The following is a 17,316-nucleotide window of genomic DNA, read 5'->3' on the forward strand; positions in this document are numbered from 1 at the left end:
CTGTCCTTTTGCAGCCTTTTGCGAATTCAGCCCGTTATTCCCAACCCCATTCTCTCATTCCTTCCGTTACGTACCGTATGCAAATAGGCAGAAAGATTTTTTTTTTTTTTTTTTTTTTTTGCCGGAAAGTTACTCTAGTCATACAGCTCATGAAATTTTTTTGTGTGCGCGCGCGTGCGCTCTCGCCCTCTCGCTCCTAAATCTAGAGGCAGATTTTCCCATTTGCATGATATTTACATAAAGGATTAATGAGATTTTTATCTTTTTATGCTTCGAGATACTTTTGTCGAATTGTCGGCGATGTTGTCAAGTCGAGGGGTTTTGCTACAGTGATTTGTAGCAGTTTTGTTTATTTATTTTTTTACTGCGTCTGGATTCTGCCAGTGAAATAGCTGAGAGGGTTTGCTTGGTAAGATGTGGATAATTCGCGTGTTACGAGAGTTCCTTTCGTTGAATATTTTCTTGTGTTTGTTGTGAACTGCGTTTTAGTTTTCTGTAAAAGAAAACTATTGTGCCGGCTTTGTCTTTCGTCCGCACTTTATTCTGCCCGCACTTTTTTCTGTTCGCCCTCAGATCTTAAAAACTACTAATACCAGAGGGCTGCCAATTAGTATGTTGATCATCCACCCTCCAATCATCAAACATACCAAAATGCAGCCCTCTAGCCTTAGTAGTTTTTATTTTATTTAAGGTTAAAGTTAGCCATAATCGTGCTTCTGACAACGATGTAAGATAGGCCACCACCGGGCTTCGGTTAAAGTTTCATGGGTGGCGGCTCATCCAGCATTATACCGAGACCACGGAAAGTTAGATCTTTTTCGGTGGCCTTGATTATAAGCTGTAGCGGCTGTACAGAAAACTTGATTGTGCTGAACGAACTTCGGCGCATTTTTTGCTTATGAATTATGTAAAGTTATTCAGTGATTTAGTTCTTAATGGATTACAAGCGAAGTAATCTATGGATTGCTGGCTTCCTTTATAAGTGAAACCCCGTAGAGGGTTAGTGCCGTCAGTGCGCCTCACGCGGTGCGCTGTAGGCATTACTAAAGTTTGTTTGCAGCGTCCCTTCAGCCCCTAGCAGCACCACTTTTTAGCCTTCTACTTGACGTCCGTTCCCGCTTCCTTTTATGCCATCTCGCTGTCCAACCACACCAACTCTCTTTTTTTCTATTAACTGTTTTAGCGATGAATGGCTGAAAGTCCCCAGTGCTTGGTTGTAGGGCCTTAATTCTCTTCAGTCTTAATTCAAGTCGATGAATGAAACAGTCAACACTTTTTTCGACCATTTTAAATGAAACACTAATTTACGTATCCTTTTTAAAAGTTGTGTTCTCAAGTACTTTTTACTAATATGGTTATATTTTTAAAAGTAGTGTTCTCAGGTACTTTTTGCTTATATGGTTATATTTATAAAAGTAGTGTTCTCAAGTACTTTTTACTAATATGGTTATATTTTTAAAAGTAGTGTTCTCAAGTGCTTTTTATATGGTATTTTTAAAAGTGTGTTATATTTTACTTTGGTTAATTTTAAAAAGTAGTGTTCTCAAGTGCTTTTACTTTTGGTTCTTTTTAAAAGTATGGTTTTTTTACTAATATTTATATTTTTAAAAGTAGTGTTCTCAAGTACTTTTTACTAATATGGTTATATTTTTAAAAGTAGTGTTCTCAAGTACTTTTACTATATTTTTAAAAGTAGTTATATTTTTAAAATATGGTTATATTTTTTAAAAGTGTTTCTCAAGTACTTTTTATTATATGGTTATATTTTTAAAAGTAGTGTTCTCAAGTACTTTTTACTAACAAAAGTAGTGTATATTTTTAATATGGTTATATTTTTAAAAGTAGTGTTCTCAAGTACTTTTTTACTAACATAGTTATATTTTTAAAAGTAGTTTCTCATGTTTTTAAAATGTTTTTAAAAGTAGTGTTCTCAAGTACTTTTTACTAACATAGTTATATTTTTAAAAGTAGTGTTCTCAAGTACTTTTTACTAATATAGTTATATTTTTAAAAGTAATGTTTTCAAGTACTTTTTACTAACATGGTTATATAAACCAGAACACAGTTTGTAACTGAGAATCCAGCTTAATGTGACCGCTCCAAATTTGCACTTTAGCGGTGTGTGCTTTTATACTCTCATTTTAGCAAAGAAGATGAAATTTCGCCAAATACGAAGCATTCTATGTATGTGATTTGCTTCCTATGAATAAATTATGGCCATCCCCCTGCGCCATCCAAGGTTACCCAACCGACCATTTTGTTCCAGAAAGTATGTGACAATTGATGCTGTTTCCTTTTTGGGTGTTATACTCAGGGTTTATTGGATATTTTTATGTCGATGTTTCTACAGATATTGAGCCCGAGTTCGAGTCTCCGGCCGGCTAATGAAGAATTAGGGGAATTTATTTCTGGTGGTAGAAATTCATTTCTCCGTATAATGTGGTTCGGATTCCACAATACGCTGTAGGTCCCGTTGCTAGGTAACCAATTGGTTCTTAGCCACGTAAAATAAGTCTAATCCTTCGGGCCAGCCCTCTCTAGGAGAGCTGTTAATAAGCTCAATGGTCTGGTAAAACTAAGATATACTTAACTTTTTACAGATATTGAGACAACGACTCAACCTCCCCGACTGGGGATAGTGCCGTCAGTGCACCTCACGCGGTGCACTGTAGGCATTATTTAAGTTTTTTTGCATCGTTCCTTCGGCCCCTAACTACAAACCCTTCCATTCCATTTACTGTACCTCCATTCATATTCTCTTTCTAACATCTTACTTTCCACCCTCTCCTAACAATCGTTTCATAGTGTAACTGCGAGGTTTCCCTCCTGTTGCACCTTTAAGACCTTTTATTCTCAATTCCCCTTTCAGCGCTGATTGACCTCACGAGTCCCAGCACTTGGCCTTTGGCCTAAATTTCATATACCATTCTAACAACCCAAACTGATGAGGTTGACGAAAATGTCTCGTATATGTTTAGGAATTTCTTTTTTTTTATCGTGCATTACTAATTTAAATAGTCACTGGATGGTTGAAAATATTGAAATTACAATGGCGACTTCTGACGTACTTTTCTAAATGTCTTTGGTCTTGTTTTGTCACTAACTTCGTAGTCTGAATTATTTTGGTCCCTACTGGGAGCTATGTCGTGTCTGCTAACCTTTCTCTCTCTCTCTCTCTCTCTCTCTCTCTCTCTCTCTCTCTCTCTCTCTCTCTCTCTGTAAGTGTTTATATTTTTTTTTATTGTGATTCTCTTTGATGAATCTTGAGTGTCCCTTTTAATCTATACCCTTTATTATTGGCTATTATTATTATTTTCGTAATAAATAAGTAAGCAAATTAATAATTCAGTGAAGGGAATTAAATTATTACATTCTCTTTACAATGACTCCTCTATTATTTTCCCTTTTGATGATTCATGATTGCTTTTATTTCAATGCTTCATCGTTTCCGTGCTCTGTATTTTTATTTTGTTGCCATGTTTGTGTATTTGTGGTAATTTAAACGATTTATTTATTCCTTCTAGGATATTTTATTTTTCTTGAGTTTCTGTGAAATGTCGGTAGCGTCCTGAATAAGGTATAACTGTTTATATGTCAATACTTTTAACTAGATTACTTTAGTTTTTCGATCCTTAACCCGCTGATTGTTGTCGAGTGCTAATCGTATGGAAAGGAATGAGCTATTATGAAATTCTCTCAAGGTATCGGACAAACAATGTTGGTCATTTATTCGAAATCAAGAGACTTTCTGTTTACACTGCATGTATGTTTATATATATATATATATATATATATATATATATATATATATATATATATATATATATATATATATATATATATATATATACTATATATATATATATATATATAACATATATATATATATATATATATATATATATATATATATATAAATGTCTTTGTGTGTATATATGTATGTATGCATGAAGGAATAGATAATTGAAAATATATAGAAAACTAAAAACTCACCAAGCACCCCAAATCAAGTGAAGCTTAACTGTTTTGACAACAAACAAAATCTCTCTCTCTCTCTCTCTCTCTCTCTCTCTCTCTCTCTCTCTCTCTCTCTCTCCACAGACCTAAGTAGCACAGACAGCCAAAACGTCGGACATTTATGTGCTAGCACCTTTTTTTCCCGTCCAAAAAAAAGTTTTATAAATTCCCAAATAAGTAACAGTTGATGAACCTGATTGAATTGCAAAGAACTTCGTGTTTTCTTTATGAAGAGCGGCTGTAAAGAAAAAAAAAATCTAAACCTGATATAAATCATGGAGTCTGAAGTTCTGTCCTTTTGAGTTATATGCAAATGTCCTTTATAAATTTTTCTTTTTATTTATTTATTTAATTTTTTTTTTTTTTTTTTTTTTTTGCTTTCGTGAGTGTCATTTTCATTTCATTTTTCTTACTCTGAATTTTGTCCTTCTTCCCCTTACTTGAAGCCTGGACGGTTTGTAACCCTGAAGTGAATGTTTATGAAGTAGTGAAGTAGTGTTCGTCATGCAATATAAATAAAAAGTTTTTTATTTTCCAAAATTTGTATTTATTATTGTAACGTGCATAAAAGAACATAGGACCTACATTTCTCCTTTAAACCTAAATTGACAATGATTTGTGTCTTTTATTCAGATTTTGATTAAAGTAGGTTGGATAATGACCTAAAAATGAAAAATTTATCCATTCCGAAAGCATAGCTTAATTCAGGGTCTAATTTTCATCAAATAATTTTTTCCAATTTTTCCAACAATTATTCGATATGAAAGGTTATAATTATTTTAGCCAGCCCCACATTAAGCATCGTTTTTCAGAGGAAAGAAGGAAAAAGACCACTGAAAGTTATATTTCAAATTTTAATGCAAAGTCGATTTTGCTGAATTGTTTTAAAAAGTGCACATTTTTGGAGATTTATCTCAGCGGGTGCTCTGTTCAGAGTGGATTCTGAAATGGATGTGGAATGGTCAACACTGTTGATGTCACACTGAAAAAAATCACTTAGTTTTAGTTAATTTAAACATAAATTCATTGTTCATCTGCATAGTCAAAACGTGCAAGAATTTTCTTGCAGAAACAGTTTTCACAAAATACCAGTGAACTGCATTATTCTATAGTGAACAGTCATCCAGTGAATTTCATTGTTTTTATTTTAAACAATTTACAAGAACAGTCATCCAGTGAATTTCATTGTTTTTATTTTAAACAATTTTAATTTGAAACAGGTGAATTTCCATTGTTTTTGTTTTATTTTTCCATTGTTTTAAAACAGTGTGAAAGTATTTTTATTTTAAACAGCGAATTCCATTGTTTGTATTTTTAAACAGTCTACAAGTAGTTTGTATTTTAAACAGTGTACAAGTGAATTCCATTGTTTGTATTTTAAACAGTCTACTAGTGAATTCCATTGTTTTTATTTTAAACAGTCTACCGGTGAATTCCATTGTTTTTATTTTAAACAGTCTACAAGTGAATTCCATTGTTTTAATTTGAAACAGTCTACAAGTGAATTCCATTGTTTTTGTTTTAAACAGTCTACAAGTGAATTCCATTGTTTTTGTTTTAAACAGTCTACAAGTTTGTAAAACAGTTCCATTGTTTTATTTTAAACAGTGTACAAGTTTAAATTTTAAACAGTCTACAGGTGAATTCCGTTATTTTTATTTTAAACAGTGCACAAGTGAATTCCATTGTTTGTATTTTAAACAGTGTACAAGTGAATTCCATTGTTTGTATTTTAAACAGTGTACAAGTGAATTCCATTGTTTGTATTTTAAACAGTGTACAAGTGAATTCCATTGTTTGTATTTTAAACAGTCTACTAGTGAATTCCATTGTTTTTATTTTAAACAATCTAAGAGTGAATTCCATTGGTTTTATTTAAAACAGTCTACAAGTGAATTCCATTGTTTTTTATGTTAAACAGTCTAAAGTGAATTCCATTGTTTTTATTTTAAAGAGTCTAAAAGTGAATTCCATTGGTTTTATTTTAAAGAGTCTAAAAGTGAATTCCATTGGTTTTATTTTGAACAGTCTACAAGTGATTTCCATTGTTTTTATTTTAAACAGTCTACTAGTGAATTCCATTGTTATTATTTTAAACAATCTACAAGTGAATTCCATTGTTTCTATTGAATAATCTACCAATGAACTACATTATTTTATTTGAAACAGTCTACTAATGAAGTACATTGTTTTATACATGGATCGATGCTGTTAACGCACTATTTTCTGCAGGATAATCTCGATTACTTTTGATGATAGGCTGGTCATGTGTTGTAAGGAAGCAAGTGGTTATATGTTCTTTTCATGTTACTGATGAAATGGTCGGTGTCAACACGTCAGTTTGTTACCAGAATTTATTAAATTTGTAATTGGTTCACGTATAACTACTTACGTGCTCCAGAAAGTTTATGAGACCTATTTATAGCCATTTTAAAATGCCTTTCTTTTTTGTGGAACTCAGTGACAGTAAAAGCATACTCAAACATATTCTTTTTGTGTATCTTATGGAACGTATGATTATATATGTTCATTACTGCGCCACACACAAATACTTAATTACATATTAATTCTCGATATTGAATAATTGTTTTTTAAAGCTAAAACTAATATGTGATGGTCTTCAACACGAATATATATATATATATATATATATATATATATATATATATATATATATATATATATATATATATATATATAATAATATACATATACACACAAACACACATATGTATGTATGTATATATATATATATATATATATATATATATATATATATATATATATATATAATTATAGGTAAAAAGGAAAAACTCATTGCACGGTAAATGATCAGAATTTAAAAAGAAAAGATTTATATCCGAGGTTTACTGAAAAGTCGTTTGAGAAGAATGTTACAGTTTTGATTATTTTTGGATCCTCTTAGTATGTATCTTTATCCATGTGAATTACCTCAGGTTGTTTGGTATATCATTTATTTTTTTTTTTTTTTTTATCTTGGCTTACAGTTAATTGGTTGTTATTGAGGAATTAGTTTCATGTATGCATATATATATATATATATATATATATATATATATATATATATATATATATATATATATATATATATATATACATATATATATATATATATATATATATATATATATATAAAGACAAAATCCCCGAAGGAAAGAGAAACTTAGGAGTGCTGCAAGGCCTTTCGACTTATAGTCATTTACTTAGCTGCCTGCAAAGCAGAGGATTATAAGTCGAAAGGCCTTATAGCACTCCATTGTTTCTTTTCCTTCAGGGGATTTTGTCTTTATCTATATATTCATCATGTTTCATATTTTCGTGATTCAGTTATACATACACACATATATATATGTATATATAAATATACATACACATACTGTGTATACATGAACGTTCATGAGCATGCACTACCTACGGTGTATGTATGTATGCGCGTGCGTGCACTGGTATTAACTTTAGCTATTGGGAACGTCTTACATTGACTCAGAATTTGAATTCTTGGAAAATATCGTAAGATTTTGAAATCAGAAGATCTCGAAAAGCATAGCTTTATGCAGTTCGCAAGCAACAACATGGATTGATTGCATGTTGTTTATGCCATTTCTTCTCTTCAAGGGTACGGCCCAATTTGCAACAGGGCATAACGATAACAGTATGTAAACTGCTATATTTATTTTCAGTAACTGCATCGCGTATTGCGCTGTAAGGTATTAAAATCTTATATATTGCTTTCACACGTCACAGTGAAGTGAAGTGTTTCGTAATCCTTTAAAAGTGCGGGAATGCTTTTTATGTTTTCACGTTAACTGGCGAATCAAGGGGATGGAGCTACAAAGTATTTTGAAATAACTCTATTGTGTTTTTACGTTCAGTTTTATTGATTTGATCTTCTATTCTCTGGTATGTCTTGTTTATTAATATATTAATTGCTTATGGCTTTGCTGTTGTGTTTTGGAGAATTTCTTTATTACGCTGTTGTTCACTGACATTTCTTTTGATTACAGGTGGACCTTCAAGCCTCAAGTTCACTGCATCGTTCCATAAGGTAAGTTAAGAATGTCACGTAAATGTGTGCAGAAGTTTAATTGATTTATAGTTTTGTGGTATTCTAAGATCATTTTGATTGTTATGGTCTCCCAAGCATTGCTGCTATCCTTATATTGATGATTGTGAAGAAAGAAAGCTGTCATAATTGTGAAATTCCTCACACTTTTTGAAGTACACTTTCCTGATTAGGTACACACTTCATTTACCTTTTTCGCTAACTCGCTCCGTGAACAATACTTGACCGGTGATTGGCTGTTGGTTCGCGTGACGTCACCGAACCCAGGGGCTTCCCTAAGGGCGAGGCATTTCCCAAGGGTCACCTAAATATAAACATGACCTACATCATAAACACGGTAGAACCGCACTCACGCTTTGTTTACAAATACATTTCAACGCTTCTCGACTCATTTTGATATGTTTTTTTTTTTTGGGGGGGGGCTTATTTCAAAATGTGGTTTTAAACGCCGTTCATTAACATAATAGATTGACATGATTTAGGCTTTGGCAGGATAGATTGACATGATATAGACATTGACATGATAGAAGGACGTGGTAGAATGACATGATAGATTGACATGATTTAGACTTTGACATGATAGGACAGGGTAGAATTACGTGATTTAGACATTGACATGATAGAAGGACATGGTAGAATGACATGATTTAGACATTGACATGATAGAAGGACATGATTTAGACATTGACATGATTGATTGACACGTTTTAGATTTATAGATAAACATGATATAGACATTGACATGATAGAAGGACATGGTAGAATGACATGATTTAGACATTGACATGATAGAAGGACATGATTTAGACATTGACATGATTGATTGACACGTTTTAGACATGGTCATGATAGATAAACATGATATAGACATTGACATGATAGAAGGACATGGTAGAATGACATGTTTTGGACATTGACATGATAGTAGGTCATGGTAGGATGACATGATTTAGACATTGACACGGTAGAAGGACATGGTAGAATGGCATGATTTAGACATTGACATGATAGAGTGACATGATTTAGACATTGACGTGGTAGGTAAACATGATGTAGACAGTGACATGATAGATAGAAGGATTTGGATACTGACACGATAGATAGACGTGATTGAGACATTGCCATGATTTAGACATTGACGCAATCGATTAACATGTTTTAGACATTGATACATTGACATGATTTAGACAGTGACATGATATATAGACATGTTTAGACATTGACATGATAGATAGACATGTTTTAGACATTGACAAGATAGATGAACTTGATTTAGAGATAGATCTGATTTAGATATTGACATGGTAGATAGACCTGATTTAGACAATGACATGATAGACATGACAGATTAATATGATTTACACATTGACATGACAGACAGACATGATAGTCTGACATGATTTAGACATTTACATAATAGATAGATATGATTCAGACATTGACACAATAGATAGACAGTGGCATAATAGACAGACTTAATTCAAACATTGATACGATAAATAGACGTGATTCAGATATTGACATGGTAGGTAGACATGATTTAGACATTGACTTGATAAACGTCGTTTAGACATTGACATGTTTTAGATAATGGCATGATAGATGGACATGATTTAGATATTAATATGTGATTGAGACATTGAGATCATAGATAGACATGATTTAGACATTGACAAGATAGATAGACATGATTTAGACATTGACATGAATAGACAGACATGATCTGAAGATTGATAGATAGACATGATTCAGACATTGCCATGATAGACAGATATGATTTAGACATTGACATGATAGATAGACATGATTTGGACATTAACATGAAAGATAGCCATGATCGAGTGACTTAATTATTACATTGACACAATGAATAGACATGATTTAGACAATAGATAGATAGACATGTTTTAGACATTGGCTTGATAGATAGACATGATTTAGACGCTGACATGCTGGACTGACAGTATTTAGGCATTGACATGATAGGTAGACATGATTTAGACATTGACCTGATAAATGGACATGATTTAGACATCGGCCTGATAAATGGACATGTTAGATAGACATGATCTAGACAGTGACATGATAGACCCATTTTGTATTACGATGACATGATATATAAGATGAATCATGAAGATGACACGTATTTAAAGTTGCGCCAAATGTTTTTGTACAGAATGTGTCTTACAGAGAGAGAGAGAGAGAGACGTTGCTTAAGAAATATGACGTTTTACATTTCAAGTGCGCTCCAAAGAGTGAACGCTGGCACAGATCCATTTGTATACGTACTCAGTATTGATTAAACCTTCTGGAAATGTCAGTGGGCCAGAACCATTTCAGGAAAGTAGATGTCTTCAGGTACAGAAAATAGAAGCTGAAAATATTAGACCGTCATCAGTGATAATTGTATTATTTCTCTTACGAAAATTATGGTAAAACAACCACTATATCATGAACGGAAAAAGAAACATTCTGCAGGTCATTTAAAAAGGGGCTATATCTTCATTTATCTCTGCTATAATTGTTGCTGTCTTATCGGTAATTACCTGTATGCAGTAATTTACATCAGTTTCGTGATACGATACGTAACTGTAAAGCTTGTTTTCGATATTAGCTGTCAAAAGGCTCTTGAATTAAGCATATTAACCAATTGCCAAATTCTGATGCACGACTCAGTTATAGCTTCGTTTTCGTTTTCTGTCCGTCCGCACTTTTTTCTGTCCGCACTTTTTCTGTCCTCCCTCAAATCTTAAAAACTACTGAGGCTAGAAGGCTGCAAATTGGTATGTTGATCACCCACTCCCCAATCATCAAACATACCAAATTGCAGCCCTCTAGCCTCAGTAGTTTTTATTTTATTTAAGGTTAAAGTTAGCCACAATCGTGCTTCCGGCAACGATATAGTATAGGCCACCACCGGGCTGTGGTTAAAGTTTCACGGGTCGCTGCTCATACAGCATTATACCGAGACCACCGAAAGATAGATCTATTTTCGGTGGCCTTGATTATACGCTGTAGCGGCTGTACAGAAAACTCGATTGCGCCAAAGAAACTTCGGCGCATTTTTTACTTGTGTGTAATTTTTAGTTGCAGGAAAGATGTTGTTACAGAATTGTTCCTGCAAATATCGGAAATTATTCGTCCATCGATGAAATTGAGCTTTCACGTCTGTGTGGTTTGGCAGTAAAATAAAAAAAAGTTGGATAATACAAATAGATAAACTTTATGACGCGTGAATTCATTTGTAACATTGTTAGATTATTCCAAATAAATGTGTAAACTCCTACAGATATATTCGATACGTATATATCTAAAGGTTCCTTAGGCATCTAATGAAGTTTATTTTAGATAATACTTATACATTTAATATTATTATTATTATTATTATTATTATTATTATTATTATTATTATTCAGAACATGCTAACGTTAATATTTAATTAAATGAAGAAGCCATGAATCTGCAAAGCAAGCTTCACTAGTTTGAAAAAAAAATATCAAAGGTATTAAAGAGAATACAGCGGATACGGTTTAATCAACCACCAGACAAAATGTCTAACCATAAACAAACCTCTGTTAATCAAATAACTAAAAATAACAAGAGCGCGTCACGCTTGGTGACAAGAGGCGACGCAACCCCGCGAAAGTGCTCAAAATTGGGGTTCCAAAAATGTTGGATGAGGACCAGCAGAGATCTCGTCGCCATGCCGCCGAAATTTCAGCCATGACATTTTCGCGTTCATTCCGCGAGGTTTCCTTGGCGTGAATAAATACATAAAATTAAAGTGTTCGCATGTTTCTCCTTTAACTGTGTACGCGCACTTGTTTGTGAGTGTTGGACTGCGTTGCGAGGGAACTGCAGTGCCTTGTGGTCAGGTTTTGATGTTTATGTTCTGGTCGTCATGATGATGATATTGAAATATTGTCATGTTCGTGTTAATAATAATAATAATAATAATAATAATAATAATAATAGTAATAATAATAATAATAATAATATTATTATTATTATTATTATTATTATTATTATTATTATTATTATTAAAAAGATGAACCCTATTCATATATGGAACAAGCCCACCACTAATAATAATAATAATAAATAATAATAATAATTATTATTATTATTATTATTATTATTATTATTATTATTATTATTATTATTATTATTATTATTATTATTATTATTATTATTATTATTAATTATTCAAACAATGAACCCTATTCATATATGGAACAAGCCCACCACAGTGGACATTGTTTTGAAATTCAAGCTTCCAAAGAATGTTGCGTTCATTTGAAAGGAGTAACAGAAGGTAACAGGAAATGCAGAAAGAAGATATCAGTTATTAGGAAAAGAAAAATAAATTAACAAATTAATAGTGATGATGATGATGATGATAGAATTTCAAGTTGAAACTTTCGGTGGATATAAATATGGTGTTTTTATAGATACCAGTAAATAAACGTATACTTTTTACACACACACACACACACATAAAAATGCATATATTTTCGCTCAGGAATTCAAGCATAGATGCAATTGTTTGCGCACGCACTAGTACAGCCATTTCTGGCTTCGCATTGAATGGCGGAACGAGTTTTATCAGCAAAAGCACCTGTTTTGAAGTGTCTGACACAAACTGTTACCAAATTTATGGATGTATCCCATGTTTAAAACATGTCTTTATTATCAGGGGATAATTTATTGGCGCCATAAATTCACTCTCAGAAGAGTTGTATGCGCCAGGGTTCGCAATCACGGAATGAACCTGTTGTATTATTTGAGTCGAGGCTGATGAATTTATAAATCGAATAAAGCTGCTTTTTAATTCTGCAACGAAGTTTATTCTACACTAGGCACGCGAAAATAAGAAAGTCAGACGAAGTAACATTTGAAAATAGATAAATAGATAAATATCTGGAAGCATGATAGATATTCTTATAGTTCAAATAGAAAATAAGTTATTCTGAAATATAAACATCTTGGAGCAAGTTCAAATAAAATTAAATAAAGGGTATGAAAAATAAGTATCTTGCAGCAAGACAGGTATATTCTTATAAGATCAAATAAAAAAAATTAAAGATTAAGAAAAGTAAGTATCTTGCAGCAACAAATAAAAAAAATAAATGCTCATGAAAAATGAATATCTTGAATCAAGATAGATAAAAGACCTAAAATTAGTTAGAATTAAATAAATGAACAAAGGTATATACTGAAGTCACATAACATATGGCTTAGAAAATTCAAATATGCCTAGATTGAAAACAAAAACGATATATTCAGTTGCCGAATTTCCATATCGCAAAAAAAGTGGTCCTGTAGCAACACAATGGTCCTATCGGGAGGGAAGGATATTACCCAGGTACTATACAGTCGGAGAATAAAGAGACTAGTATCCATTGTGTAAGCTATTATGACATTAATGGCATATGACCCTTTGTCAGGTGGTGGTCAGGGGTCACACTGGGTCACATGAACCGTTGGCCGAAGGAAAATATGTTTGGTGTCTCCGGTTACTGGAACATAATGGTAATTTGAGACAGTGGTAGGATGGGGACGTACGAACGAGTGAAAGGAAGAGAGAGAGAGAGAGTGAATAAAAGTCAGATGTCAGCCTTGAGTGGTTTTCTACAGATTATTTGGGGTTTCGTTATTTAACTGTGGTTCTTCTTTTATCAGCCGTTGACGTTTTTTACCAAAATTATTTTGTTTTCCAATTAGTTTAAAGGGTTATTCATTGTGTTTTTAATTCTTTGTGTGTTTCTGTTCTTTTTACCTTACCGTATATGTAATGTATGAGTTTGTCTTGCCCATGCGCATAAACACATATACAGACTAGTCGATATCTTACCATTCACCTGCTCCTTGATACTCTTTGCATTGGTAACACCGTATTTGCTGATTCTGAATATTGCACAATACTTTGTATTCCCTTCGACCTAAGCTATCTCTGTTTGTGAAATTTATGAGAAAACGAGTAAAAAATGCGCCGAAGTTTCTTCGGTGCAATCGAGTTTTCTGCACAGCGTATAATCAAGGCCACCGAAAATAGATCTATCTTTCGGTGGTCTCGGTATAATACTGTATAAGCCGCGACCCTTGATACTCTAATCACGGCCCGGTGGTGGCCTGGCCTATATTGTTGCCAGACGCACGATTATAGCTAACTTTAACCTTAAATGAAATAAAAACTACTGAGGCTAGAGGGCTGCAATTTGTTGTGTTTGATGATTGGAGGGTGGATGATCATTGCAACAATTTGCAGCCCTCTAGTATTAGTAGTTTTTAAGATCTGAGGGCGGACAGTAAAAGTGCGGACGGACAGACAAAGCCGGCACAATAGTTTTCTTTTCAGAAAACTAACTAGGTACCGTAATACCACGCAAAGCAAGTCGTTGAACAGGAGCTCAGTGAAGAACAGAATCAAGCCTATGTTAAGGAATGAAAACAACAGCGTACCTATAACACTACCCTCAGGAACACCAGACAACCCCGCCTAAAAAAAGAGAAAGAAGAAATTGTGAAAAACATGTTGTTGCTGCCGCTTTGAAATAGAAAGAGGGAAAAGAAGCTGTAATTTTACTTTAAACTGCTTTGCTCTATTAGTTTTTTTTTTTCTCGATCGTTCTTCGCCTATGCATATATACTCACCTTTTGTTGGTTTATTTATTTTGTCATGATTTTTTTTCTACATAAGATTATTTTATTTCTTTGAAGCTTTCTTAACAAGTTATGTTCTTATTTGGTTTCATATTTGAGTGGCTATAAATAATAATAAAAATAAAAATAATGATAATAATAGTAATAATAATAATTACTACAGAGGATAGGTTTAAAGAGAGCGTGTAAATTTGTTGCATGTAACCCAGACACTGATGGGACAGAATTTCAAAGAATTCTTTTGGAGGATGACCTTGATCAGAGCAACCACTTCAGTTCGTCTAATTACCAGCTAAAGGCTCAACCTTAAGGACAGCCCTGCCTTCAGTAGGGGTTGTTTCCAAGAGAAACAAATAAATCAAACAGATAAAGGGTATGCAAGTTTCAGAGGGTGCACTGTGCTTGGCGAAGTCTGTTTACAAGAACAGTGGCCACCGCGAGACGTATGTAAATCAGTGTGGTGGAATATAGCCTTCAACTTCCATATATACCGCGCAGGTGCGTTTATTAATACACAAGATTATTCTGCGAGTGTAGTAGAGCGGTTTTTGTTGAGCGCCCTCAGCAGCTTCCGTCTGGTAGTGAAGTGTATATCATTTATTGTTGTTGGTGGTGGTGCTGATTTTGTTGTATTGCAGATACAAAGAAATTTGTTGATTGTGATCGCTGCGCATGTAATATTTCTTGCTTTGTCGAATTCATCTGTTTCATTGCGTTTCCCCTGAGTGTAGGAACAAAAACAATTCCCGGAAATCACTGTGTATTCCAGGCAATGGAAATCAGTCACTGACTTTTCGTAGAAAGAAAATTGATTTTCAAAATTACCTATTGATTATCGTTATTATATTTGTTAAGTCCATTTATGCTGTTATATAAACAACGGTCGTGTAAAAAAGTAGACGATGAAACGAGATAATGTACGGAAAGGGCTTTTTGAAGTATCCCATGAAAATAGGCCTATATAATAAAAGATCCTTACTACATTAGTAACTTCGGATGTAGCATAAGAACTGTCATTCTTAGGACTACAAAAAAAAAGAGCACAGAGACGGGGCGATGATGATGATGATGATGATGATGGATCATCGTCTGCAATAGATTCTGCAAACTTTCGGCGGATGCAAAATGTAAATTTCCGAATACATTCATCTGGGTAAAGAGTTTTTTAGCACCGGAGACTTGGGAGAATTGCAATTGGCGGTGTTGCCAGGGATGGAGAACTGGAGAATTTCATTGGTGAGCATTGCTGCCAGATCGGAGTCTTCAAAGACCTCAGTGTTTGTAGAATGGAAGAGTCTCTTGGTGTAGATTAAATTGGCATTAAAGATCCCCCCTTTTTAACACCTAATCTAATCTTGGCTTGTTCATTTAAATATGTTTTTGAAGCGACACCGAAGATTTCAGTCAAGTATCCCAAGTTCTATAAAATGCTATTTCATCATTTTGTGAATCGCCTGATTCAGTTTTGACCTTGTATCGATAATTAAAAATATTTTTTAAAGTGATAACGAAGATTTCAATCAATTACTATAGGTTCTATAAGATGACATTTTGTTGTTTACTGAAACAGTTCATTTTATATATCACAGCGAGCCAGATAAATCCCAAAGCACTTTATCACCAAGCTGTGAGGTCCATAGAGCTTTACAAAGCAACGCAGAGGGCTGAAATCTGCTGCGAAGTTGCAGAGATAAATGTCAGTCGCATGGGATGAGAGAGAGAGAGAGAGAGAACCTTACTTTTGCATTACTCTGATTGGGCTTCATCTGATACGATTGAATGCGCTCGGATATAAAGCGTTTAAGAGGAAGACTTGAGTAATTTTGTTCCTTCCCCCAAGCCTCTACTGGGTGCTATAAAGCGACTGCGATGTTGCAAGTATTTCAGTTTGAGAGAGAAGTAGACTGATTAGGCTTTCTTCTTCTTCTTCTTCTTCTTCTTCTTCTTCTTCTTCCTTGTTGATAGGCCTTTCCTCTCTCTCTCTCCTTTCTTCCTTCGGGTTGTCTGTCAGTCTGTCTCGCTTGTCTTTATCGGTACGTCTGCCCTAAAATGTCTTTTCTTCATATATATGGACATGTAATGGATGTTCATTTGGACATTTAGGTACTACGCATCTTTTCAAAAGTTCCACCCGTAATTTCTGTAACTAGAAACGGCATACAGGAGGCTCATTACAGAATCATTATCGTATAAACGGATGCATTACAGCGAAGGGTATTATTACAGAAAAAAAAAGATAGTCTATGCTCTTATTATGGATATCGTAAAGTCCTGCGCTTAGGTAAGTCTCTCTCTCTCTCTCTCTCTCTCTCCACTCGGAAGAGGAAAGATGCATTTTCATTTTTCTTCCTTCCTTACCGTTGCCTGTATCTCTCTCTCTCTCTCTCTCCAGATTCGAAATTCCTACCAATCTGATAGCCGGAATCTGCACGTCCCTTCCGTTATCTTGTCTTTACTCGGGATTCATATTGGGAAAAATACACCCCAGATAAAATGATATGGAGAGTAACGCTCAGACGTACGAGGTTGAAATCGAATTTGATGGAGGGGGA

The sequence above is a fragment of the Macrobrachium rosenbergii genome, chromosome 44 (assembly GCF_040412425.1).
Source record: "Macrobrachium rosenbergii isolate ZJJX-2024 chromosome 44, ASM4041242v1, whole genome shotgun sequence".
In the NCBI taxonomy this organism is placed as follows: domain Eukaryota; kingdom Metazoa; phylum Arthropoda; class Malacostraca; order Decapoda; family Palaemonidae; genus Macrobrachium; species Macrobrachium rosenbergii.